Genomic DNA, 20,946 nt, shown 5'->3' with positions numbered 1-20,946 from the left:
TTGGTCAAAGGGTATAAACTCTCAGTTATAAGATTAATAAGCTCTGGGGAGCTAATGTATAGCATTGTGACTATACTTAATAATGTACTGTATACTTGAAATTTGCTAAGAGAGTAGATCTTAAGTGTTTTTACCACTCTCACACACAAAAAGGTAACTAAGTAAGGTGATGGATGTGTTATTAGCTTGATTGTCACAATCATTCCGAATGTATACATATATCAAATCACCAAATTATATACCTTAATATATACATTTAAAAACAATTTATTTATTTTTTGAGAGAGAGAGAGAGCACGAGTGGGGACGGGGAGGGGAGGGGCCAGGGGAGAAGAAGAAACAGACTCTGCACTGAGCAGAGAGCCTGACGTGGGGCTCAATCCTAGGACCCCAAGATCATGACCGGAGCCAAAGGCAGATGCTTAACTGACTGAGCCACCTAGGTGTCCCAAATATATACAATTTTTAATTGTCAATTATACCTAAATAAAGTTGGAAATTAGAAATAAATCTAACTACAGTGTCAGTAATCATTGGTGCTCAACTATATCAGCTACACTCTTATTATTCTGAAATAAATTTCTATCATATCAAACATCCTTAACTTTCCATAAAGCCTGTAAAATTAAGGAACCAGATCTCATTTTTTCTATATATTCCCTAAATATTTGTTTGCAGGAACTGATATTATCTCAGTATTATGGATGAAGCCTAAAGGGGTCTCCTGTTTCTCTTCTTTCACTCAGATTGCTTTGCCTTTCTTTTGCTATTAAATTAAAGAACATTTCCCAGCACCATGTCAGCCCTTTTCCTGTTATTCCCCTTTTCCCTTGATGCATACATATCAGAAAACCATAAATGAGAATGGCAAGATATGTTGTAAAAACTATATGTCTAAAGGGATTAACCAATATTTACGCTATGTATTATCTAACATCATTATTTTTGCAGGTGAAAAGGAGCAATTTGGGTTTAAAGGGAGGAAGGAACCCTGTCACCTCACTTTGCTTGATCAGAGAAATTTTATGGAAGCCACTGCATTTGTATGCAGCTATAAAAATATTTCTAGAACTAAATACGCATCTGAGGTTTGTCTCCTATGCCTCCCTTCCAGTGTAGTCAGCTCAGTGTGTGTGTATTATCAAAGCTCCTTCATTAACTGTTAGAATCTAAAATGAGGCTATTCTGAGTATAGGACAAGGCTAAAGTTGTAAGACTCTCCAGACTGACTATTTGCTATTGATACTAAAAATAGAACCTAATGATCTATAAGATCTTTTTCAATTGTATGCATTTAACAAGTGGTTATTGAGAAATTACTACACAAAAGATTGTGAAAAGTACTGTGGTAGATATGCAGATAAAACAATGAGAACAGGGGCACCTGGGTGGCTCAGTCGTTAAGTGTCTACCTTCGGCTCAGGTCATGATCCCAGGGTCCTGGGATCAAGCCCCTCATTGGGCTCCCTGCTCGGCAGGAAGCCTGCTTCTCCCTCTCCCACTCCCCCTGCTTGTGTTCCCTCTCTCGCTGTGTCTTTCTCTGTCAAATAAATAAATAAAATCTTAAACAAACAATGAGAACATTGCCTTTAGGTAGCATACATTGTAAATCTCCACAAATAAAGCAAGGTAGAAAGTAATGCACCACAAACAGGACAAAAAATGTACAATATAGGATATCTCAGGAGGGAGAGGAAGGGAGACCTACTGGAAGAGTTTGAATAAGACCCTTAAAGATGGATAGTGTGAAATCAGGGAGATTATGGTATGGAAAGACAGTGGAGATGTATTCTCATGAGAGATACTTATTAGACAATGAATGTCTGGGAGAAAATGAAGTCGTGTGAGTATATGTTTAAGAAGCAGGCAAGGAAGCGTATGTAGATGAAGAGGAGAATGGGTAATTGAGAACTCCATGAAAAATATCACATTTAAAAGAATGACAAAGGAGTGGACACCATTAATTAGGCCAAAAGAGAAGGGAAATCAGAAAAGATTAGCTTCCTATATATCAAAGGAGGAGAGAGTCTAAAGAATGAGATCAGCAGTGTTAGATGCTCAAGAAATGTCTATCTAGTGAGCAGTGAAATGAGCCATTGAATGTATGATTTTTAGTTCACTGGGGAATCTTATCAAGGTTGATTTCAAAACTAATGAAAAATCTAAATTGAAATGAAGAGTAGAAGGAGCTAAAGAAGTGAAAAATAATTAGAGGCTTAGCTTTAGTAATGTGTTAGTGAAGGAAAAGCCTAACAGATGGCAGTGGCTTGAGTGCAAGGTAAGGCTGTGGTGAGTTTTTAAGGATGAAGGCATTTTGAACAACCTACAGACAGAAAGAATGGAATCACAGAAAAGTAAAGTATGAAGACACAAGATTAAAGAAAACTTTTGAATCAAGGGCCTGGGGAAACTGAGAGGGATGACTGAGTACATAGGTTGAGTTAGCATTTGGAGAGGAAAAGGTACATGGCTCCCTCTGAAATAAGAATGTGATACATGTACTTTTAGGGGAGGGAAGGGACAAGCAAGTTACAGGGTTTCAGGCAGATTACATTCATTTTCTCTCTGAAGAAAAGGATAAGACTTTTTTTTTTTCTGAATGAGGAATTTAAATGAAGAAAGAAGGCTATAGATATATGATAAAATTTTGTAGTAACCCCTACAGAAAAGGCAAAGACAATCTATAGCATGTCTAAACTTCTTTTGTGATCATTTGGAACCAACACAAGTGATATATTCATAGCTGTTTTATGGGAAGACTATCTCTCAGCATGATGTACTATGAATTGAGTAGAGTTAAAATGAAGGGTAGTAAACAAGTTAGAAAACTACTGAAATACTTCATACAAAATGCAATGAGTGTTTTATGTGGAAGTATTAATAGTAGTAATAATAGTTAAAAGGAGTAAAACATGCAGCATTTGGCAATCATTTTTATGCAAAATTTTATACCTAATATTTCATTTATTTTCACCTATCAGAGAAGTTGATAGAATAAATTTTATATCCTACAAATATAAAAAAATAACTTTCTAAGAAAATACAAAATTGACTGTAAGCCAGAGCTAGGACAAACTTGCCCTTACTGTCTATCCATAAATTCTTTCACTAAACTATATTAAAGTCAATACCTGTCTTATAAAAATCATTTACCCATGGCTGAGACAGAAGATTTCAATTTTATATGGCACTCATTTTGCAATAACTAGAGGCAAGGAATTCAAAATTAGCCCTAACGTGTTTTCTAAATTTAGACATTGTGACATTTGTCTGGATTTTTTTAAAATATAAATTTAATCTTTGACATATATTCCTATTTAGTAGAATACAAACATTTTTTTTCTTTAGGCACAAGCGAAAGTGGTAGAATAATTACTATTTTAAACAGCTGAGGAAACACCAAAATCACCCTAGTCCAGTAGAAAAACTGTGATCAGCTATCACACACAGTCACACATCATAAGCCAACTAAATTTAACAAAAACTAGTTCAAAGTTTACCTTTCCCATTCACCAATTCACACACACACACAAATCTCAGTACCCTTTTGTGTCTTGTGAGATGTAAGGATCCAAAAAAAAATTAGGATTGCAAAAATAAATGGTCAAATTATCAATCCTTATCAACCTTATCGACAGATCATGTATCTACTTAATCTCCACATATTTTGTTCTAAGCACATTACATTGAGTTCAGAGTTTTAGAATGGGCATATCTACCTGTTTTGCTTGTTTATAACGTCACCAATTGTGGAGTTTGATAACCTCAGTGGTATTGTTTCCAGTCTGACTGGTATTCCTGGAAATTTTCTGGAAGCAAACTGCCCTGAGAAGGGGTTGGCAAGGACCCTAGTCCTTCTCCAGTTTTTCCATCTGGAGCTTGTAAGGAAGCTCCCTTCCGCTTTCATCTGAAATTGTAAACTCACAATGCTAGGAACATGATCTCCGCTTAAGATGCACATAAGATAGGGGCGCCTGGGTGGCTCAGTCGTTAAGCGTCCACCTTCGGCTCAGGTCATGATCTCAGGGTCCTGGGATTGAGCCCCGCATCAGGCTCCCTGCTCAGCAGGAGGCCTGCTTCTCCCTCTCCCATTCCCCCTGCTTGTGTTCCCCCTGCTTGTGTTCCCTCTCTCGCTGTGTTTCTCTCTGTTAAATAAATAAATAAAATTAAAAAAAAAAAAGACCGCACATAAGATAAAACCAAAACGGAGAAGCCAATATACTTTTTTAAGATTTTATTTCTTTATTTGAGAGAGAGAGTGAGCAAGCGTGAGAGAAAGCAGGCGGTGGGGGGGGGACAGAGAGTGGGAGAAGGAGACTCCCCTCTGAGCAGGGAGCCAGACATGGGGCTTGATTCCAGGACCCTGGGATCATGAGCTGAGCCGAAGGCAGACGCTTAACCGACTGAGCCACCCAGGCACCCCAAGAAGCCAATACTAAAGGACAGACACAGAATCTTGTTGACATTCCGTTCTTAGTTCCACTTGTCTCCAAACCTAACTTCACCCATTATTTTCCCACAGCTTTATATATCAGCCTCTCAGCGGATCTCTAAGGCCAGAAAAACTACCAAATAAACCTTCCCATTTGGATTCACTGATTAGGAAAAGTGGTGCTAAATCTGCTGAAAGTTGAAGGGAATTTACTGTAATTCATTATCATATTGCTTAGAGCTCAAGAGCACGATCTCCATAGGCAGGCAGACAATTTGAATCTGAACTCTATGTTCCATTAATGCTTTGGTTTGGGGAAAATTATTTATTGCCTTTAGTACCAACTTTCTCTTCTGAGAAAGAGGAGGGGTCATAAAAATGGTACCTATCTTGTATGCTTACTAATTGATGAAATGAGGTAGTGATTTAGAATTCTTTTTAGAGTGTTTTGCACATAGTAAGTATTCAATAAAATATACCTATTATTTTCTATTATTATTTATATCAGTTGTAATTAGTATTATTATTATTAGCAAGTGAGGAGAAAAATCAGTTATTCAGGAACTGACACTGACATTGCTGCAGTAAAGATGGTGCAGCTTTGTGTTAGGAATGGTGACAAAGAGCATCCTTTTTGTATTAGTCATGTTTTGCAGAAAAGACATTATTGAACATTTCATTCTCTCCTTATGTCAAATAATTTGAGATCTATGTGTAAAGTAAAAAAGACAATAAATTCAGTCAGCTACACCTCTGCATATCCCTTTTTAGTAATGTGTGTATTCAAGAATTTTCCCCATTTAAAAAAACTGAGTAGTCTTTTTCATATGGATTTGTAAAATTCTTTATTTATATTTAACATAAGTACTTTTTCAAAAATGTGTATAGCAAATATATCTTCCCACTCTATGGTTTGTATTTTTACTATCTTAATGGTGTCTTTTGATGAAGGGAAGTTCTTAATTTTACTGAGTGCAATTCACCAATCTTTTCCTTTAATGTTATTGCTTTTTGTGTACTGTATACAAAATCTTTACCTTCCATAAATATATGAAGAATTATATTTGTTACTTTATAGAAGTTTTGCTTTATCAATCTTTCACCTTTTTTCTACCATCCAACTGCAACTGATATTTTTGTGTGTGTGATATACAAAATAAGGTTAAAAGCTCATCCTTTTTCCATATTGATTCCAGATTGATTTCCATTAGATTTCTTGGTTATGCTTGATTCCTTGAATTTCTGTATAAATTTTAAAAGAGCTTACTAATTTCCATAAGGAAAAAATGTCTCATGATTCTGAATAGTATTGAAATGAATCTATAAGCAGCTTTTGGAAATTGTTGTCTATTTATTTGTCCAATCCATGAACATGGTATATCATCCATTTATTTAGGTCTTCTTTAATTAATCTCAGTAGTGATGTAGTAGTTAAATGTCTTGCATAATTTTTGTTCAATTTATTCCTACATATTTGATTTTATTGATGCTGCTATAAATAGTATATTTGCTAAATTTATTTATTTTTTTTTAAAGATTTTATTTATTTATTTGAGAGAGAATGAGAGACAGAGAGCACGAGAGGGAAGAGGGCAGAGGGAGAAGCAGACCCCCTGCTGAGCAGGGAGCCCGATGTGGGACTCGATCCCAGGACTCCAGGATCATGACCTGAGCCGAAGGCAGTCGCTTAACCAACTGAGCCACCCAGGTGCCCAGCTAAATTTATTTTTATAAATTGTTTGCTGTCGGTATTTGTAAGGGCACTTAAATTTTACATTAACCTTATATTTAGAAAACTTGTAAAATCATCTATAAATACGAATATCTCTATATTCTTTTTTAAGATATTTTATTTATTGATTTGAGAGAGATCTCCCCTCCCAATGTGGGGCTCAATACCAGCACCCTGGGATCATGACCTGAGCCGAAGGCAGACACTTAACTAACTGGGCCACCCAGGTGCCCCTATATCTGCAGATTCTTAGTGGAAAAAAAAATTTATTAATTCACCAGATTATGAATCTAAATGGCATCAGAAACTTTGGAAGAAGTCAGACACTTCAAATCCATTGTTTTTACCTTCTAGTCTTTCCTGGTAAATAGCAGCACCTCCAATCCAGAAACATAGTAGTCATCAATGACAACTTTTTCTGTTATTTTTCTATATTCAACCATCAAAATCTGTAGATTATTTTTCTTTACATGACCCCAAATTATCCCTTCCATATATTCCCCACACCCTTGCTTTAGTTTAGATCCTCATCATGTCCTGCCAGGACACTTAAAGGAAGCATCAAACTAATTCCTGTCCTTCCATTGCATCCTTCCCATGAAAATCTTGTCATGACACTCTACTGTTGGTAGAAGATATATTAAAATTTGGCTTTTATTTAAACATTTTTTGGCATTAATCTGAATGCATATTCCTAGATGATAATTTGTATCCTGACCTAGAACATCATTTCCCATAAGACTTTGTTCAGAGGCTATTGACTCAAGCTCATATCCACATTTATGTTACTTTTCTCTGCCTTATAGAATATAGCAAAGTGTAAAAAGCAGACATAAGCAAAAGAGCCAATGCTTTTAATTAATTTGGACTTTTGGTCATAAACCTGCTTAATATCAGTTCAGGCTAGATTTCCTTTTAAAAGTATGAAAATTTTCATTCTTTTTGTTTTCTTTTTTCTTTTGATGTAATTGGTTTTCATGACCTCCTCAGTGCAGAGAGAAGATGAATGAAGTTATCAATAAGCTTTAAAACGATATTCTATTAATTCTGTTGTAGTTAGCAATAAATTCCTGAGCCACGGATTGAATAACGTAAAGATTTTAAATAAGCACATCAATTGAACTGCTTGAAGCTTTGCATTAAACTTGTGTTTATCCTAGAGGGCAGAGACCTGAATATTATTGATATTTATAGGGAGGAGGGATATTGAAAAGATGTGTGCGTGTGTGTGTGTGTGTGTGTTTAGAAACACTAAAATGGAGTGTTTCTCTTCAGTGAACACATTTCTAACTTGTAGCTTCCAAAGTATCACCTGAGGCAATTTTAGCTCAATTTTAGCTCAAATTTAGCTCATGTCTCATCTGAGACATGTCCACTAATAACAACGCTAATAACTAAATGAAAAATACTCTATGCTCCCTGGCACAATACATTAACATGACTGAAACAAAGTAATCTTGTTGGCCAATGCTGTATTTGTGTAAATTTTTATGGCCTTTCCCTTTATGACCTTTGCTAGCATATTTGAGTAACAAAATTGACAAAGATTAAAATAATAATTTTTCCAATTGGTAGAGTTTCTGCAATTAGTGGAAACAAAATCAGCATGTTAATGGAACATTAACTTTCATTGCTTCACTTCCTCTTAATTGATGAAAATTTCTGAGATGACACAGAAAACCCTCTTTATATTCTAGCCACAGACATTTCTGCTAAATTAGTCTTATTTTACTCTTCCTCAAAGAACAATAAATGCATCGGATCATAGCTAAAGGCACTTGAGAAAACCAGTGCTACAAATAGAAAAATCTCATTCACCATTTCTTTGATCATAGTCTTTAAATTGAAAGCAGAAGTCTCCTATGCTTCTGTCAAATCAGTTGGAACTGGTTTGAAAGCCCAAATTGAAGTTCATATACTCAACAAATCAAAGGCTAAATGAACTGTCTGGAAGTCTAACAGAGTGTGATGAAGAGCAGTGTAATTTTTCATGTAAGTCGGTCAAGTTACCCTACATGATATGCTGCAACGACTATAGTGCTTTATATTCTCCTCCCACTCTTACTTGGTGAATATAAATGTTTTAAAGCACCCTTAGTATTAGTAGAACTTACAGAAAGCAAATTCCTGGTTTGCATAAATACATATGCTTATAAATATATCCTATAATATTTCTACATAGTTAGAAATCCTAATTATGCTTCTATTAAAACTTTGGAGGAATTAAATTTTCTTAGTGTGGTAGCCCTATGAGGTTTTGCTTGTATTGTTATTTTGCTTTAACCAAAAGTACTTCATATTGCTGTTAAGAGTCATTCAGAGCTTCTATCTATCCAGCTTGCAAGAGTTCAAATCTCATATATTTCCCTAACTATCTGGATTTGGACATATCAATTTGTAGGACTAGGTAGACTAGTATATGTATTTTCCAAACAGAAATTTGGGACATTTTCTATAACAGCTCATTTTAGGAACAACAATAAATAGATAAGCAAGGAAAGTGCTCAAGGTCCTATTGTCCTAATTATTCATACTCCATAAGAATCTCCCTTGTTTGTCAATATAATTCTTTAGGGGTGTCATGAACATGCTATGAAAGTGCACACACGAGTTGTGTCTTTCCAGTGTCAGCTTTAGTCAATCATAAAGCAAAGTTAATCACAATTATAAAGCAGGTTCAGGATTTCAAACTCAATGACAATTCACCATGTGATTAAACTTGGCTTCTTACAGAGCACACAGAGCAGGACAGAAGACAAACCACACAACAAAGAAGTTAACAGAGGGTGCAGGAAGTTAAGGAACCAAATGAGAAGTCAGTCTGTGGGCGCGCAGTTGAAATAAGGCCTCTGTCAGGTCAGGGTCAGCTCTTGGCACTTACTACTTCTTACGTTCATGCAGTGAAGGATCTCGATTCTGTTCAGAGATCAATCCGGCAGAGACATCGGTGGCAGTTGCCTTTTTTAAGTGGTCAGACGTAGAGGGGTTGGGTTTGAAGAGTCTGACAGTTTGCTCTCAAAATCCTTCCCTTTTTAAAGGGATTTAATTGGTTTTGGGCCCCTGCAGACCTCCTCTGGTTCTGCTTGTTATCAGTTCTGGGATGTTAGCTGACACTGGTCCCCATGATATCTCCTAGCTGCAGTACCTTAACTGCTTGCGTCATTGCTTGACACAGGCTCTTGCTTGACACGAGACACTCCATCTTGCTCTCTACCAGGGTCACATAATGAATGAGGCACAGTACTCCCAATGTGCCTCTATTCCTCCCAAAGAGGAATACAATGAAACTATTATCTCTTTGGTCTAATACTTTCAATGTAGCCTAGGATTTTTTATTGTATTATCTTTATTGGCAGCTAAATAGAATTCGTCACTCGTATACACCAAAATCTTTTTTTAGAAATAAGGATTTTGAATTCAAGTCACCCTTTTCCACAGATGTCATCTGGGATCACATCTTCAATTTCTAATCTCCAGCAGGATTTCAATGCACTGAGATCTGGAGATTTAAATGAACTCAGCAGAGCTATCACTCTCCTTCATTTTCTCCTCAAAATGTACTTATGCTACCTCCCCACCTTCAGTCATATTACACCTAGCTCTATCATTATTCTTACTTTACTTATCTTGCAGCGCATTAAAGAATGTCATAACAATTTTAGGGCACCAAGATTTCTTACAATTTAGAATTACTTCTGGATTATTCATTCATATCCTTCCTTCAGCATTAATAATACAATTTATAATATTGTACATTAACTTTCTCTGCCTTACATTTACTTTTTTAGTACCTATTGCATCTTAAGACAATCTATAATGAATGAAAATTGTTAAGCACAGTGTGTAGTGAAAGAGTGTTATATTATGAATCAGATCATTGAGCTCTGGTCCTTTGATGATCATTGAAGAACCACATAACATCAATGGGCCTCTGTTTCCTGACATATAAAATGTTGACATTTGACTACATGCATTTTAAATATCTCTTCAAACTCTAAATGCTTTGACTAGTGTAATAGCCTATAAGCTCCATAAAGCAGGAGGTATATGGGTCCAATTCATTATTAGTTTCCTGGGCATTTAATATAGTGAATAGCATATATTCACTCATCCAATCAACAAAATTTCATTGTTGTGTAAGCTACTCTTCAAGGACCTTGGGCTAAAGAAGTAAACAAATCCCTTTCTTCTTGTATTATCTAGTGTGGGGAGAGAGATAAATATATGTTAGAAGCTTATTAGTAATAAATGCAGCAAGGAAAGATGATCAGAAATGCCAGGGTTGGATTTGCAATTTTCAATATAGTGGTCAGTGGAGTCCTCTCTGTGAAGGTTACATTTGAGCAAAGATTGGAAAGATGTGGTGGTGAGCCATACAAGTACATGGTGAAAGAGTGTTCCTTGAAGCAGGAACATCCAGAGCAATTCCTGATGTTGTAACTGTCTGATTAACCAATAAAGGACCAGAGATATTAGAGCACTTCTCTGAAGAGGTTAGAAAAGTAGCAAGGAGCCAGTAGGTCTTGTAGGACCTTGTAGGTCACTATGAAGAGGCTGACCTTGACTTCCTATAAGAGAGTCCTTGGACAGTTCTGAACCAAAAGGTGGCATGATCTGAATTTTTTTTTTTTTTTTAAAGATAGCACTAACTTCTAGGTTGAGATTAGACTGTAGGGAGAACAAGGATAGAAGCAGGACTACAATTTAGAGATGACAGTGGCTTTGACAAACAGTGAAAGTGGTAGCATTATGGATACATTTTGAAAGCAGAGACAACAGGAGTTTTTAAATGAAAGAAAAATCAAAGATAACTCCAAGGTTTTTGGACTTACTGTAAGGATGGAGTCACTACTAATTGAGATACAGTAAAGCCAAGTCTATGGGGGATGACCAGGAATTTAGCTGGAAAAATTTGATGTGAGATGTTAATCAGGCATCAATAATTGCTCAATACATGTGTATTGACTGATTGTATCTAACATGTATAACCTATATTCTTTTCTATATATCATATATAATTAAAAAATAAAAGTTAAAAGAGCTGGCTTTCAAAACCTTTCTTCATTCAAGGAAATTTTTTTCTCCCAGTTTATAAATATTGCCTTTCTTAGTGCAATGGGGATGGAGGGAAACAGATTCTCAAGATTTAGAGGAGTAGATAATTTGATATGCAGTGACTGATTAAACATATATTATTACCCCAATTTGCAAAGGTAAGGCAGATTTCCATTATATTCTTCATAGTAGATCAGCATCTATTTGAGATAAATATCCATTAGCGTGCACAGTCTACATATATTTTTTATTTAGACTTACAGTGGGTGAAAAAGCTGCTGTTAGTGAAAAATTGTGAGATCTTCTTTAGGTATTTAAAAACATTAGGATATCATACAATTGTGAAAAGCAAAAGAACTGTTACAAATAGTAAAAAAAATTATTGAACCCTTATCATACTCCATATACAAAAAACAACTCAAAATGGATTAAAGACTTAAATATAAGACCTGAAACCATAAAACTATTAGAGGAAAACATAGGGAAAAAGCTTCATGACATTGGTCTTAGCAGTGATTTTTTGGATATAATAGACAAATGGGATTGCATCAAACTAAAAAAGACTCCGCCTAGCAAAGGAAACATGAACAGAGTGAAGAGACAACCTAGAAATGGGAGAAAATATTTGCAAACCATAGACTTGATAAGGCCTTAATATCCAAAATATAAAAGGAACTCAAACAACTCAATAGCAAGAAAACAAATAACCTGGTTTAAAAAACAGGCAAAGGACATAGACATTTCTCTAAAGAAAACATACACATGGACAACAGATATATAGAAACATGCTCAACATCACTAATCATCAGGGAAATGCAAATCAAAATCACAATGAACTATCAGGTCATACCTGCTAGGATAGCTATTATCAGAAGACAAGTAATGACAAATGTTGGCAAAGATTAAGAAAAGAGAATCTTTGTTCACTATTGGTAGGAATGTAAATTGGTATAGCCACTATAGAAAAGAGTATGGAGGTTCCTCAAAAAATAAAAAATACAGTTACTATATGAATCAGCAATCCCACTTCTACGTATATATCCAAAGGAAATTACATGAGGATCTCAAAGAGATACCTGCATTTCTATCTTCACTGCAGCATTATTCACAATAACCAAGGTCTGGAACCTGCCCAAGTCTGTGTGTGTGTGTGTGTATTGTGTGTGTGTGTATATATACATACACACACACACCATATCTATACACAACGGAATATTCATGAGAAAGAAGGAAATCCTGACCTTTGTGACAATGTGGATAAACCTTGAGGACATTCAGCTAAGTGAAATAAGCCATACAGAGAAAGACAAATACTTATATCTGGAATCTAAAAGAAAAAAATTAAACTTATAGAAGCAGAGAATGGTGGCTATTAGGAGCTAGTGAGGTTGGGGAAAATGGGGAGATGCTAGTTAAGGGGGGGACACAGTTGCAGTTATGTAAGATGAATACATCTAGAGTTCTAATGTACAGGCATGATGGCCACAGTTAATAATACTGTATTGGGAGCTGGAAATATGCTAAGAGAATAGATTTAAGGTGCACTCATCTGGAAACAAATGATAACAATGCGAGATACGTTAATTAGCTTGATTCTAGTAATCATTTCACTGTGTACATGTATAATCAAATCATGTTGCATGCCTTAAATATACACTATTTTATTAAAAATATATAAATTATTAAAAGGAGTGAAACATGATCAGGTGGAATTAACATCTGCCATCAAGTATTTACATGTATTTTATCTGCCTTGTACACCCATCTCTTTAACTTTGAGATCTCATCAATCTGGAGTCTGCTTAACAGACGTGTTATTTTGCAAATGCAGACTTGGGACCAGACTCTGTACCAAAACTATCTCCAAGAAATTAGCATAATACAAATGTAACATGGCTAGCTCATTTTTTATGACATAATTCGGTGTTTTATTTTCTACTATTTTTTTCTTACTAAACCACTAAGATTGTTCCCAGCAATATGATCATAACTTAGAAATCAATGTTTACTTAAGATGAATCAGAATGAACTGTAGAGTATTACTGAAATTAAAATATATGTCAAGGATAAAATAATCTGGTACATAGATTTTATTTATGCTGAGCTTTGAAGACACACAGTGTTAACAAAAGGCAAAATGCCCTCATATTGACTGTTCAGCCAAGTGTTAAATGAGAAAAAGTGACTTATTTTTTATTTTGAAGATAAACTATTTTTGAAGACTAATGATCCTCTTTTTAAAAGAAGTCTATTTAAATTCTTCACATAAGCCACCTAGATGAGAAAGATCATCATATCAAGAAAAATGTATAAACTTGTTTTTATCTGCAAATCAAGGGCTTTTTAAAATGTAGTCTTTAACCAATTTTGATCATTTTAATGTCTTCTTTAAACACTTCTCTCCATTATAAAGGCAGTAAAAATAGAAAGAGGCATAGGTTTCCACTGTACCCATTATCACCAGTAATATCCAAAATTACATTATTGATGTTATCCAGCCTAAGTATCTTCACCTAATTAGTTTGGATCAGTAGGGTTCAAATCAAGAAGGGCCTTGAAGTTTGTGAAGTAAAGATTTCTTTGCACCTCTCCAGGTACTGTGTCTATTCTTCTGCCTGTTCCACAATGTCTTCTCCAACCAGATAGCCATTCAGAGATCTCTATGAAGTGTCTCATTTGAGTTAACAGCTCATTTATCTGTCTCTCCTTCCCTAGATTCCAGATCAAAATATACCTGATCAAAATATACCTGTCTTGAATGATTATAAATATATTCAGCATACTAAAGGATTTTAATACCATAGTGGGTTTTTCTTCTCCAGCAATACATATTTATCCCATCAGCATCACTTGGGAGTTTGTTAGAAATGCATAATCTCAGGTTTTACCCCAGACCTCTGAATTGGACTTTGTATTTTATTAAGATCCCATTGGTGATTTTTGTGTACATTCAAGTTTCAGAAGCATTACTTTAGAGAGGAAGTCTTGGTCCTAAAATTGTGTTTTCAAATAATATGTCTATCTAAGTTTTCCAATTTTTTGGCATTAAGTTGTTTCTACTCTTTATTACCCTTTTAATATATGAAGGCTCTGTAATGATATGCATATTTTTTCATTCAAAACATTGGCATTTTGTATTTTCTTACTAGTTTTTTCTCTCTTCTCTCCTTTTCACTTTGATCAATTTCTCTAGGAGTTTACTCTTTTTGGAAAACAAGTTTTTATTTAAAAATTTTTCTCTTTTTTTGTTTTGAGAGTGAGAGTGAGTGTGTGCAAGCCGGTGGGAGGGGGAGGGAGATGCAGAGGGAGAGAGACAGAGAATCTCAAACAGGCTCCATGCTGAGCAGAGCCTCATACAGGGCTCAATCTCACAACCCTGAGATCATGATCTGAGCCAAAATCAAACATTGGACGCTTAACTGACTGAGCCACCAGGCACACCACTCTGTTTTTTGTTCATTTTCTATTTCATTGGCTTCTCATTTTATATTTATTATTTCCTTTTTCTCTAGGTAATTTTTAAAATTACTCTCCTTTTCCTATCTTATGGTGGGTATTTGGATCATCAACTTTCTACCTATTTACTTTACTAATGCAGGTATTTAAATCTAAAAATTTCACTCTAACCATTTTAGGATAATCTGATAAAGACTGACTAATTTCCCTCTTAGATTTCTTCTCTGAACAATGGGCCATTCCAGATACTTGAGGAATATGACTTTTTCCTACTGTTTTTTAAATTAATATTTCTGTGGTCAGATAATATATTTTGCGTTATTTTAATCCTTTGACATTTATTGGGTTCTGTTTTATGACCCAGCATTTTGTCTATCTTGGTGAATGTTTCATATACACTTGAAAATAATGTATATTCTATAACTGTTACATGCTGTCAAATATGTCAATTTTTAAAATAACATTGTTCAAAAATTCTTTTGGCTTTACTGATTTTTATGTGTCTATCAGTTGTTGACAGGGTAAGTGTTAAAATTTCCAAAGTTGCTTATGGATTTGTCTATTTTCCTTTGTCAGTTTTGCTTTTGTATTTTGAAATCCGTTATTATGTGCATACAGATTTATCTTTGGTAATGTCTTTGTTCATGAAGTATAACATGTTTTGTCAGATATTAATAAATCCATGCCTGCTTTCTTATGCTTAGTGCTCTCATGGTATACCTTGAGAACTCTGTGTCTTTTTATTTAATATTCATTGTAATGGCATATAGGCAGGTCTTACTCTTTTATTCAGTCTATAATCAAGACCTTTTAATTGGAACACTTTTATTCCCTTTCTATTTATTGTAAGTATTGATATACTTTGATATGGATATACTGATAATACCAAATACCGATATAATCTTTGTTCCTCAATTTTTTATCTGCCTTATTTTTTTGATGAGTAATATTTTTCTAGTATTTGATTTATATTACCTCAGGTGAGTTTTGACATATGCCTCTTTGTATTATTTTTTTATTGTCCTAGAGATTACAATATGTATCTTTATCAGTCTACCTTCAAGCAGTATATGAAATTTACAAGACTATAATTCCATTTAACACTTTCTTGCCCTTTGTGCTCTTGTTATATTCTTCTAACTGTTCTACAAATGCTGCCATATAGTATTGGTACTTTTTTTGTTTTAAACAATTACCTTTTAGAGAAATTTAAAGTTATTTTTTAAAGTTTTACCATATATAAATATGTGTGTATATGTGTGTAAAATCTGGTGTCATTTTACATTCAGTCTAGTATCCTTCCAGAAATTTCATGCATATTAAAAGGTAAGGGTTTTTATGTGCACATTTGCATACTATCCACATTGTTCTATGCTTTACACTTTTGATTTTATATATGACAGAAATTTTTCACTTAGACATTTTACATTTTATAAGAGGTGCATGGTTTTCCATTGTACATATACACAATAACTGATTTAAGCAGGTCCCAGCTGAATATCGTTTGATGTTAAGATAATCTTCTGCTTATATATTTGTGGCCAAGTAAATATTTCTATAGGATAAGCATCTAAATGTAAAATTACATACTCAAAAAAATGCTTATTTTATTGTCATAGATGTCCCTAAGTTGTCCTCCAAAAAGGATGTACCAATTTGTAATTCCAGTATATAAGAATGCCTAATTCTAGGACTTATTTTCTAATAGTTATTGAGGTATAACTTATATATAACAAAATTCACTTATGTTAGAAGTACGGTTTGATGAATTTACTATTGTATAAAGCAGTCATGTAACTTCCATTACTATTAAAATGTAGAATGCAACCCTCAAAAGTTTCCTCATGGATGAATTCAGACCCCTTCTCCTTATGTCCAGGCAACCACTGATCTGCTGTCACTATTAGTTTTGCCTTTTCTAGAATTTCATATAAATAGAATCATACAGTGGGTAGTTTTTTTTTTTTTAAATTATTTCACTTATCAAAATGATTTTTAGTTACATCCATACTGTTGATCTTTGTCATTGCGGGCTAGTATTTCATAGCATGGTTCTAATATAATTTGTTTATTCACTCACCATTTGATGGACAACCTGGCTTGTTTCCAGATTTTGATTATTACGAATAACACTGCTATGAAAATTTATGTATAAGTTGTGTGTACATGTTTTCATTTCATTTCATTTTTTTTGTGTGCCCTTACACAAGAATGGGACTGCTGATTCTATAATGTATTATTTAGCCTTATAAGATATTGCTTTAAATTTCCCAAATTAGCTGTGGCATTTTACAATCCTACCAACAATGTATAACAGTTCCAGTTGCTTCACATTCTTTCCCATACTTGGTAATGCCAGTTTTTTTTTTTTAATTTAAATATTCTAATGGGTTTAACCATTCCAGTGTTTTTAATTGACTGTCCCTATGACTGATGATGTTGAGCATCTTCTAGGTGTTTATTATAAAGTCCCACATTTATATATTTACTTTTTGAAGTGTCTACTCAAAGGTTTGACTCATTTTTTATTTGGTCATTTGTTTTCTTATAATTTTCATGCTACTGACACATATGAGGAAAGAGGCATGAGAAAATGGAATCGGAAAAGAAAGCAAGTCTTGTATCTGATTATTAATACACAGACATAGGAGAGACTCATTAACTCATCTGTGTTAGAATCCCCTGGAAATATTAGAAATCTACCAATGCTTAGATCTCACCAAAATCAAATTAAGTTAGAATGGGTAGTGGTGAGTGAAACTCACTTTTTTAAAATTTCAAACAATTCTATTATGCGGTAAGAACTGGCCACAACTTTTAAATATATTTTTGACAGTGGTAGAATTTCTAAAAGGATAAAGCCAAGTAGTCTTTACATTCAATTATGGATGTTTAATTGAAAGTTAAGAAAATGTTATATTTTGATTAGGATATAGGATGGAATATTCTCCTGTTGGAATAGGATTGGTAATTAGAGCTGATTGTTAAAAACCTTAGAGTAAGATTGGCAATTAGAGCAGATTGATTGTTAAAAACAGTGATGATGAGGGGCACCTGGGTGGCTCAGTCATTAAGGGTCTGCCTTCGGCTCAGGTCATGATCCCAGGGTCCTGGGGTTGACCTGCTTCTCCTGGGAAGCCTGCTACTCCCTCTCCCACTCCCCCTGCTTGTGTTCCCTCTCTCACTGTGTCTCTCTCTGTCAAATAAATAAATAAAATCTTAAAAACAAAAGTGATGATGAGGAGATAAAGGGTATTTAGATGTACTACTTCCCCTTAAGTCTTAAATCTGAATATATATCCCCTTTTAAATGTGGTGTTAAGTTAGTAACCCTTAATATTTTACTAGAGAACATTATTCTGTTTTTAAAAAAGTGTAATTAAATGGAACATGTACCAATCTCTCTACCTACTAATTAAATTTAGTTGTTTGGATCATGAAACTCAAAATACATAGATATTTTCATTATTGACTAATATTAAATAAGTGTATGCCCAATAATGGGAATTAAAGTGAGATTGATTTTAGCTCATTGTAAAATGGGGAAAACATTCTAAAGATGTGGTCCCCCAACATCTCATATATGGTATCTAGCATAACCCTTCCTAGAATTATGCTTGTAGCCTACAAAATAATAAAATTATTTTGTCAAGTAAATAAATGGACACTTTGGGAGGAAACAGAGTCCTACCACTATGGGTTATTTAAGCCAAAACTAGACAATCATATGCTAGAGATACTGCTGAAAAGATTCTTAAGGGAGTAGAAAATTGGTGAAGATGACTTTTGAAGTCCTTTTGATCTCTAAAATTTTTTGATCCTACATTTTCATTATATTGACATTTGCACTTCACAATACCTTGCTGATCTTTCACCTGCTGTGGGAGAATGATGCAGTTTTAAGAGTAGCTTTCTGATCCAATTCTTTCATATTTGAAGAATTCTTATGAATATTTTCTTAGAATAGACAGAAATGAGTGGAGACGTACAGGCTTTGAAAATTGAATTGGTGACACTTAATAGGAAGTGAAATTGGCTTCATTGCAAAAATTCAATAAAGAAAGGGGTAACCAAATGAAAGCACCATCCCAAACAAGCCTGAGACATTCTGAAAATTGGCACATCTCACTTTTGTTTTGTTTAATCAGACCCTCCTGCCCCACCTTTGAAGTAACATTAGTTGGAATCATTTATGGCTCTTGCCTCAAGACTAACTTTATTAGCCTTCCATCACCCCAGTAAAAAGGAATCCAGTCTAAATGTGACATTACTCTGATAATGTTGGTGGCTTGACTTATGACTTTATCCTTTGTATGGCATTTTCCACCCTTTACTATAAAATTAAGACAACATTCCAGACAGTTGTCATTAAATTTTACAACTGCATATTTGTTTTCAAAGGATTGAAATGACTATGTTTATTTTTTTGTTGTTTATGAAAAAAGCATTTATTTCCTTTTGTTCAAAACAAAAGAAAAATTTGTGGATCACAAACAAAATGTTTCTGTTCTTCCTGTCCTCCCATCCCCCCTTCCTTCTTTCATTTAACCTTCCTACTCCCTCCCTCCAGTTACCTTTGAGCCATTATGTTCTAAGGCTACATTTTCTACTCATGATAAACACGATGATCCTTTGCCTTCAAGACCTTGAACATAGAATTGCTTTATACCACAAGGTTTTGGTAGGAGCACTTAGCTATATATTCAATATTTATTGAGTAATTGCCATAAGAAAGCTACTGGGATAGACATGAAAGCTACAATAACCATGCACTCAGTTACTTAAAATCTTGGGGCAAGGGCGCCTGGGTGGCTCAGTTGGTTAAGCGACTGCCTTCGGCTCAGGTCATGATCCCAGGGTCCTGGGATCGAGTCCCACATCAGGCTCCCGGCTCAGCGGGGAGCCTGCTTCTCCCTCTGACCCTCTCCTCTCTCATGCTGTTTCTCTCTCACTCGCTCTCTAATAAAATAAATAAATAAAATCTTTAAAAAAAAAAATCTTGGGGCAATAAGAGAGGTAACACCAATACTCAGTGAATAGTTACACAAAGTAAAGAGAAAGAGACTAGAGAACAGATTAAACAAAATGTGGGCATCTACGGGAACACATCTACTACACTTCTCTCCACTAGGAGTCACATGAGATATCAAAACAAAGACTGAAAGGTCATGTTTTAAAGTTTGGTTTTTTGTTACTGAGAGTTTAGCAAGAGCACCTAGTCTAGCTATGTTACGCCCCCGCCTGGAAAAAATATATATTAACAGATAGAGGCAGTTCACTGAGTCTCTGCAAAGGCCAAAGACTTAGAACTGGAGGAAAACAGTTAAGATCCCAACACAGAGATTACACAGCAGGCTACCCTAGTGGGAGCCCTGCCGCAGCTGCCCCCAAACTCAAGCTCTGGCGCTCGCACTGCCAGTTCTGGTCGTGGGAAGCTCTGACAGATAGCCCTTCATCATACCGTGTATCTTTGCCAAGAAATTCTGCCCAGCATCCTCTTCCTCACATCACTCTCTCCTGAATCACACGCTCATGTGTGTCCGTCTGATTGGCAGAGCCTTGGTCATTCGTCCGATTCTCACTGAAGGAAGGTAGAAAAAGAAACTCAGGCTTCTTGCTTGGGTAGGCTGGACCCCTAACGTACTAAAATTTCCTAATACAGAACGTGTTCAAAAGATGTTCGGTATCAGTAAGTGTATCAGTAACCCCTGCAGTATCAAAGCAGGCTTTAGAAAAATGTCTGTCAAGCTCTTATCACAAACTTGTTACATAGCAATCCCAGAGTAAGCAGTTAATGGATGAGAGAGGATTTCTGGTCACGGAAGAAAATAATACCATCTAAGAAAGAGTAATTCATCAGGAAGGGGAGTGGGTGCCAGCAGGACATAGGTATAGGAATGTTTTCAAAACTTTTTTTTTTTTTTTTTTTTTTGCCACGGAAATATTAAGCATAGTATTTAACTGGTTACAACTTTTTAACCCCTTCTTGGTTAGATAGTAGAAAACTTCACTTCACTTCTGTAATGGAATTCTCTAGGAAGTTGTTATTCACCTGACAGGCATTTGCTTTATAGCGCATGCCTTTTGGAATTTGAGACGCGCCTCAAAACCCAAGCTATTTCAGCACATAGCCGGATGTGCCACATGGCTCTTTACTACCTGCCAACAGCTTTACATAAAGGAAAGTGGGCTAAGGGTCCTTTTAACCACGGCTGCAAGCTGACAAGGCACTGAATGTGCACTATTCAGCAGCAGGAACTAAAAAACCTTG

The 20,946-nt window shown here is 35.1% G+C and overlaps 1 long non-coding RNA gene across 1 annotated transcript in view; it reads right to left on the bottom strand.

The window, feature by feature from the left end:
- Nucleotides 1–20,946, bottom strand: part of LOC145723715 (uncharacterized) — a 481,013-nt gene that overhangs the window by 88,742 nt on the left and 371,325 nt on the right. Inside the window, exon 3 of the long non-coding RNA XR_014148971.1 lies at nt 20,137–20,256. This is a non-coding gene — a long non-coding RNA (uncharacterized LOC145723715). The remainder of the gene's footprint in view (nt 1–20,136; nt 20,257–20,946) is intronic.

Source organism: Leptonychotes weddellii, chromosome 10, assembly GCF_054177405.1.
Source record: "Leptonychotes weddellii isolate Sample4059 chromosome 10, ASM5417740v2, whole genome shotgun sequence".
Lineage (NCBI taxonomy): Eukaryota > Metazoa > Chordata > Mammalia > Carnivora > Phocidae > Leptonychotes > Leptonychotes weddellii.
The sequence above is the reverse complement of the archived record's forward strand: the minus strand, read 5'-3'. Positions and strand labels throughout refer to the sequence as shown.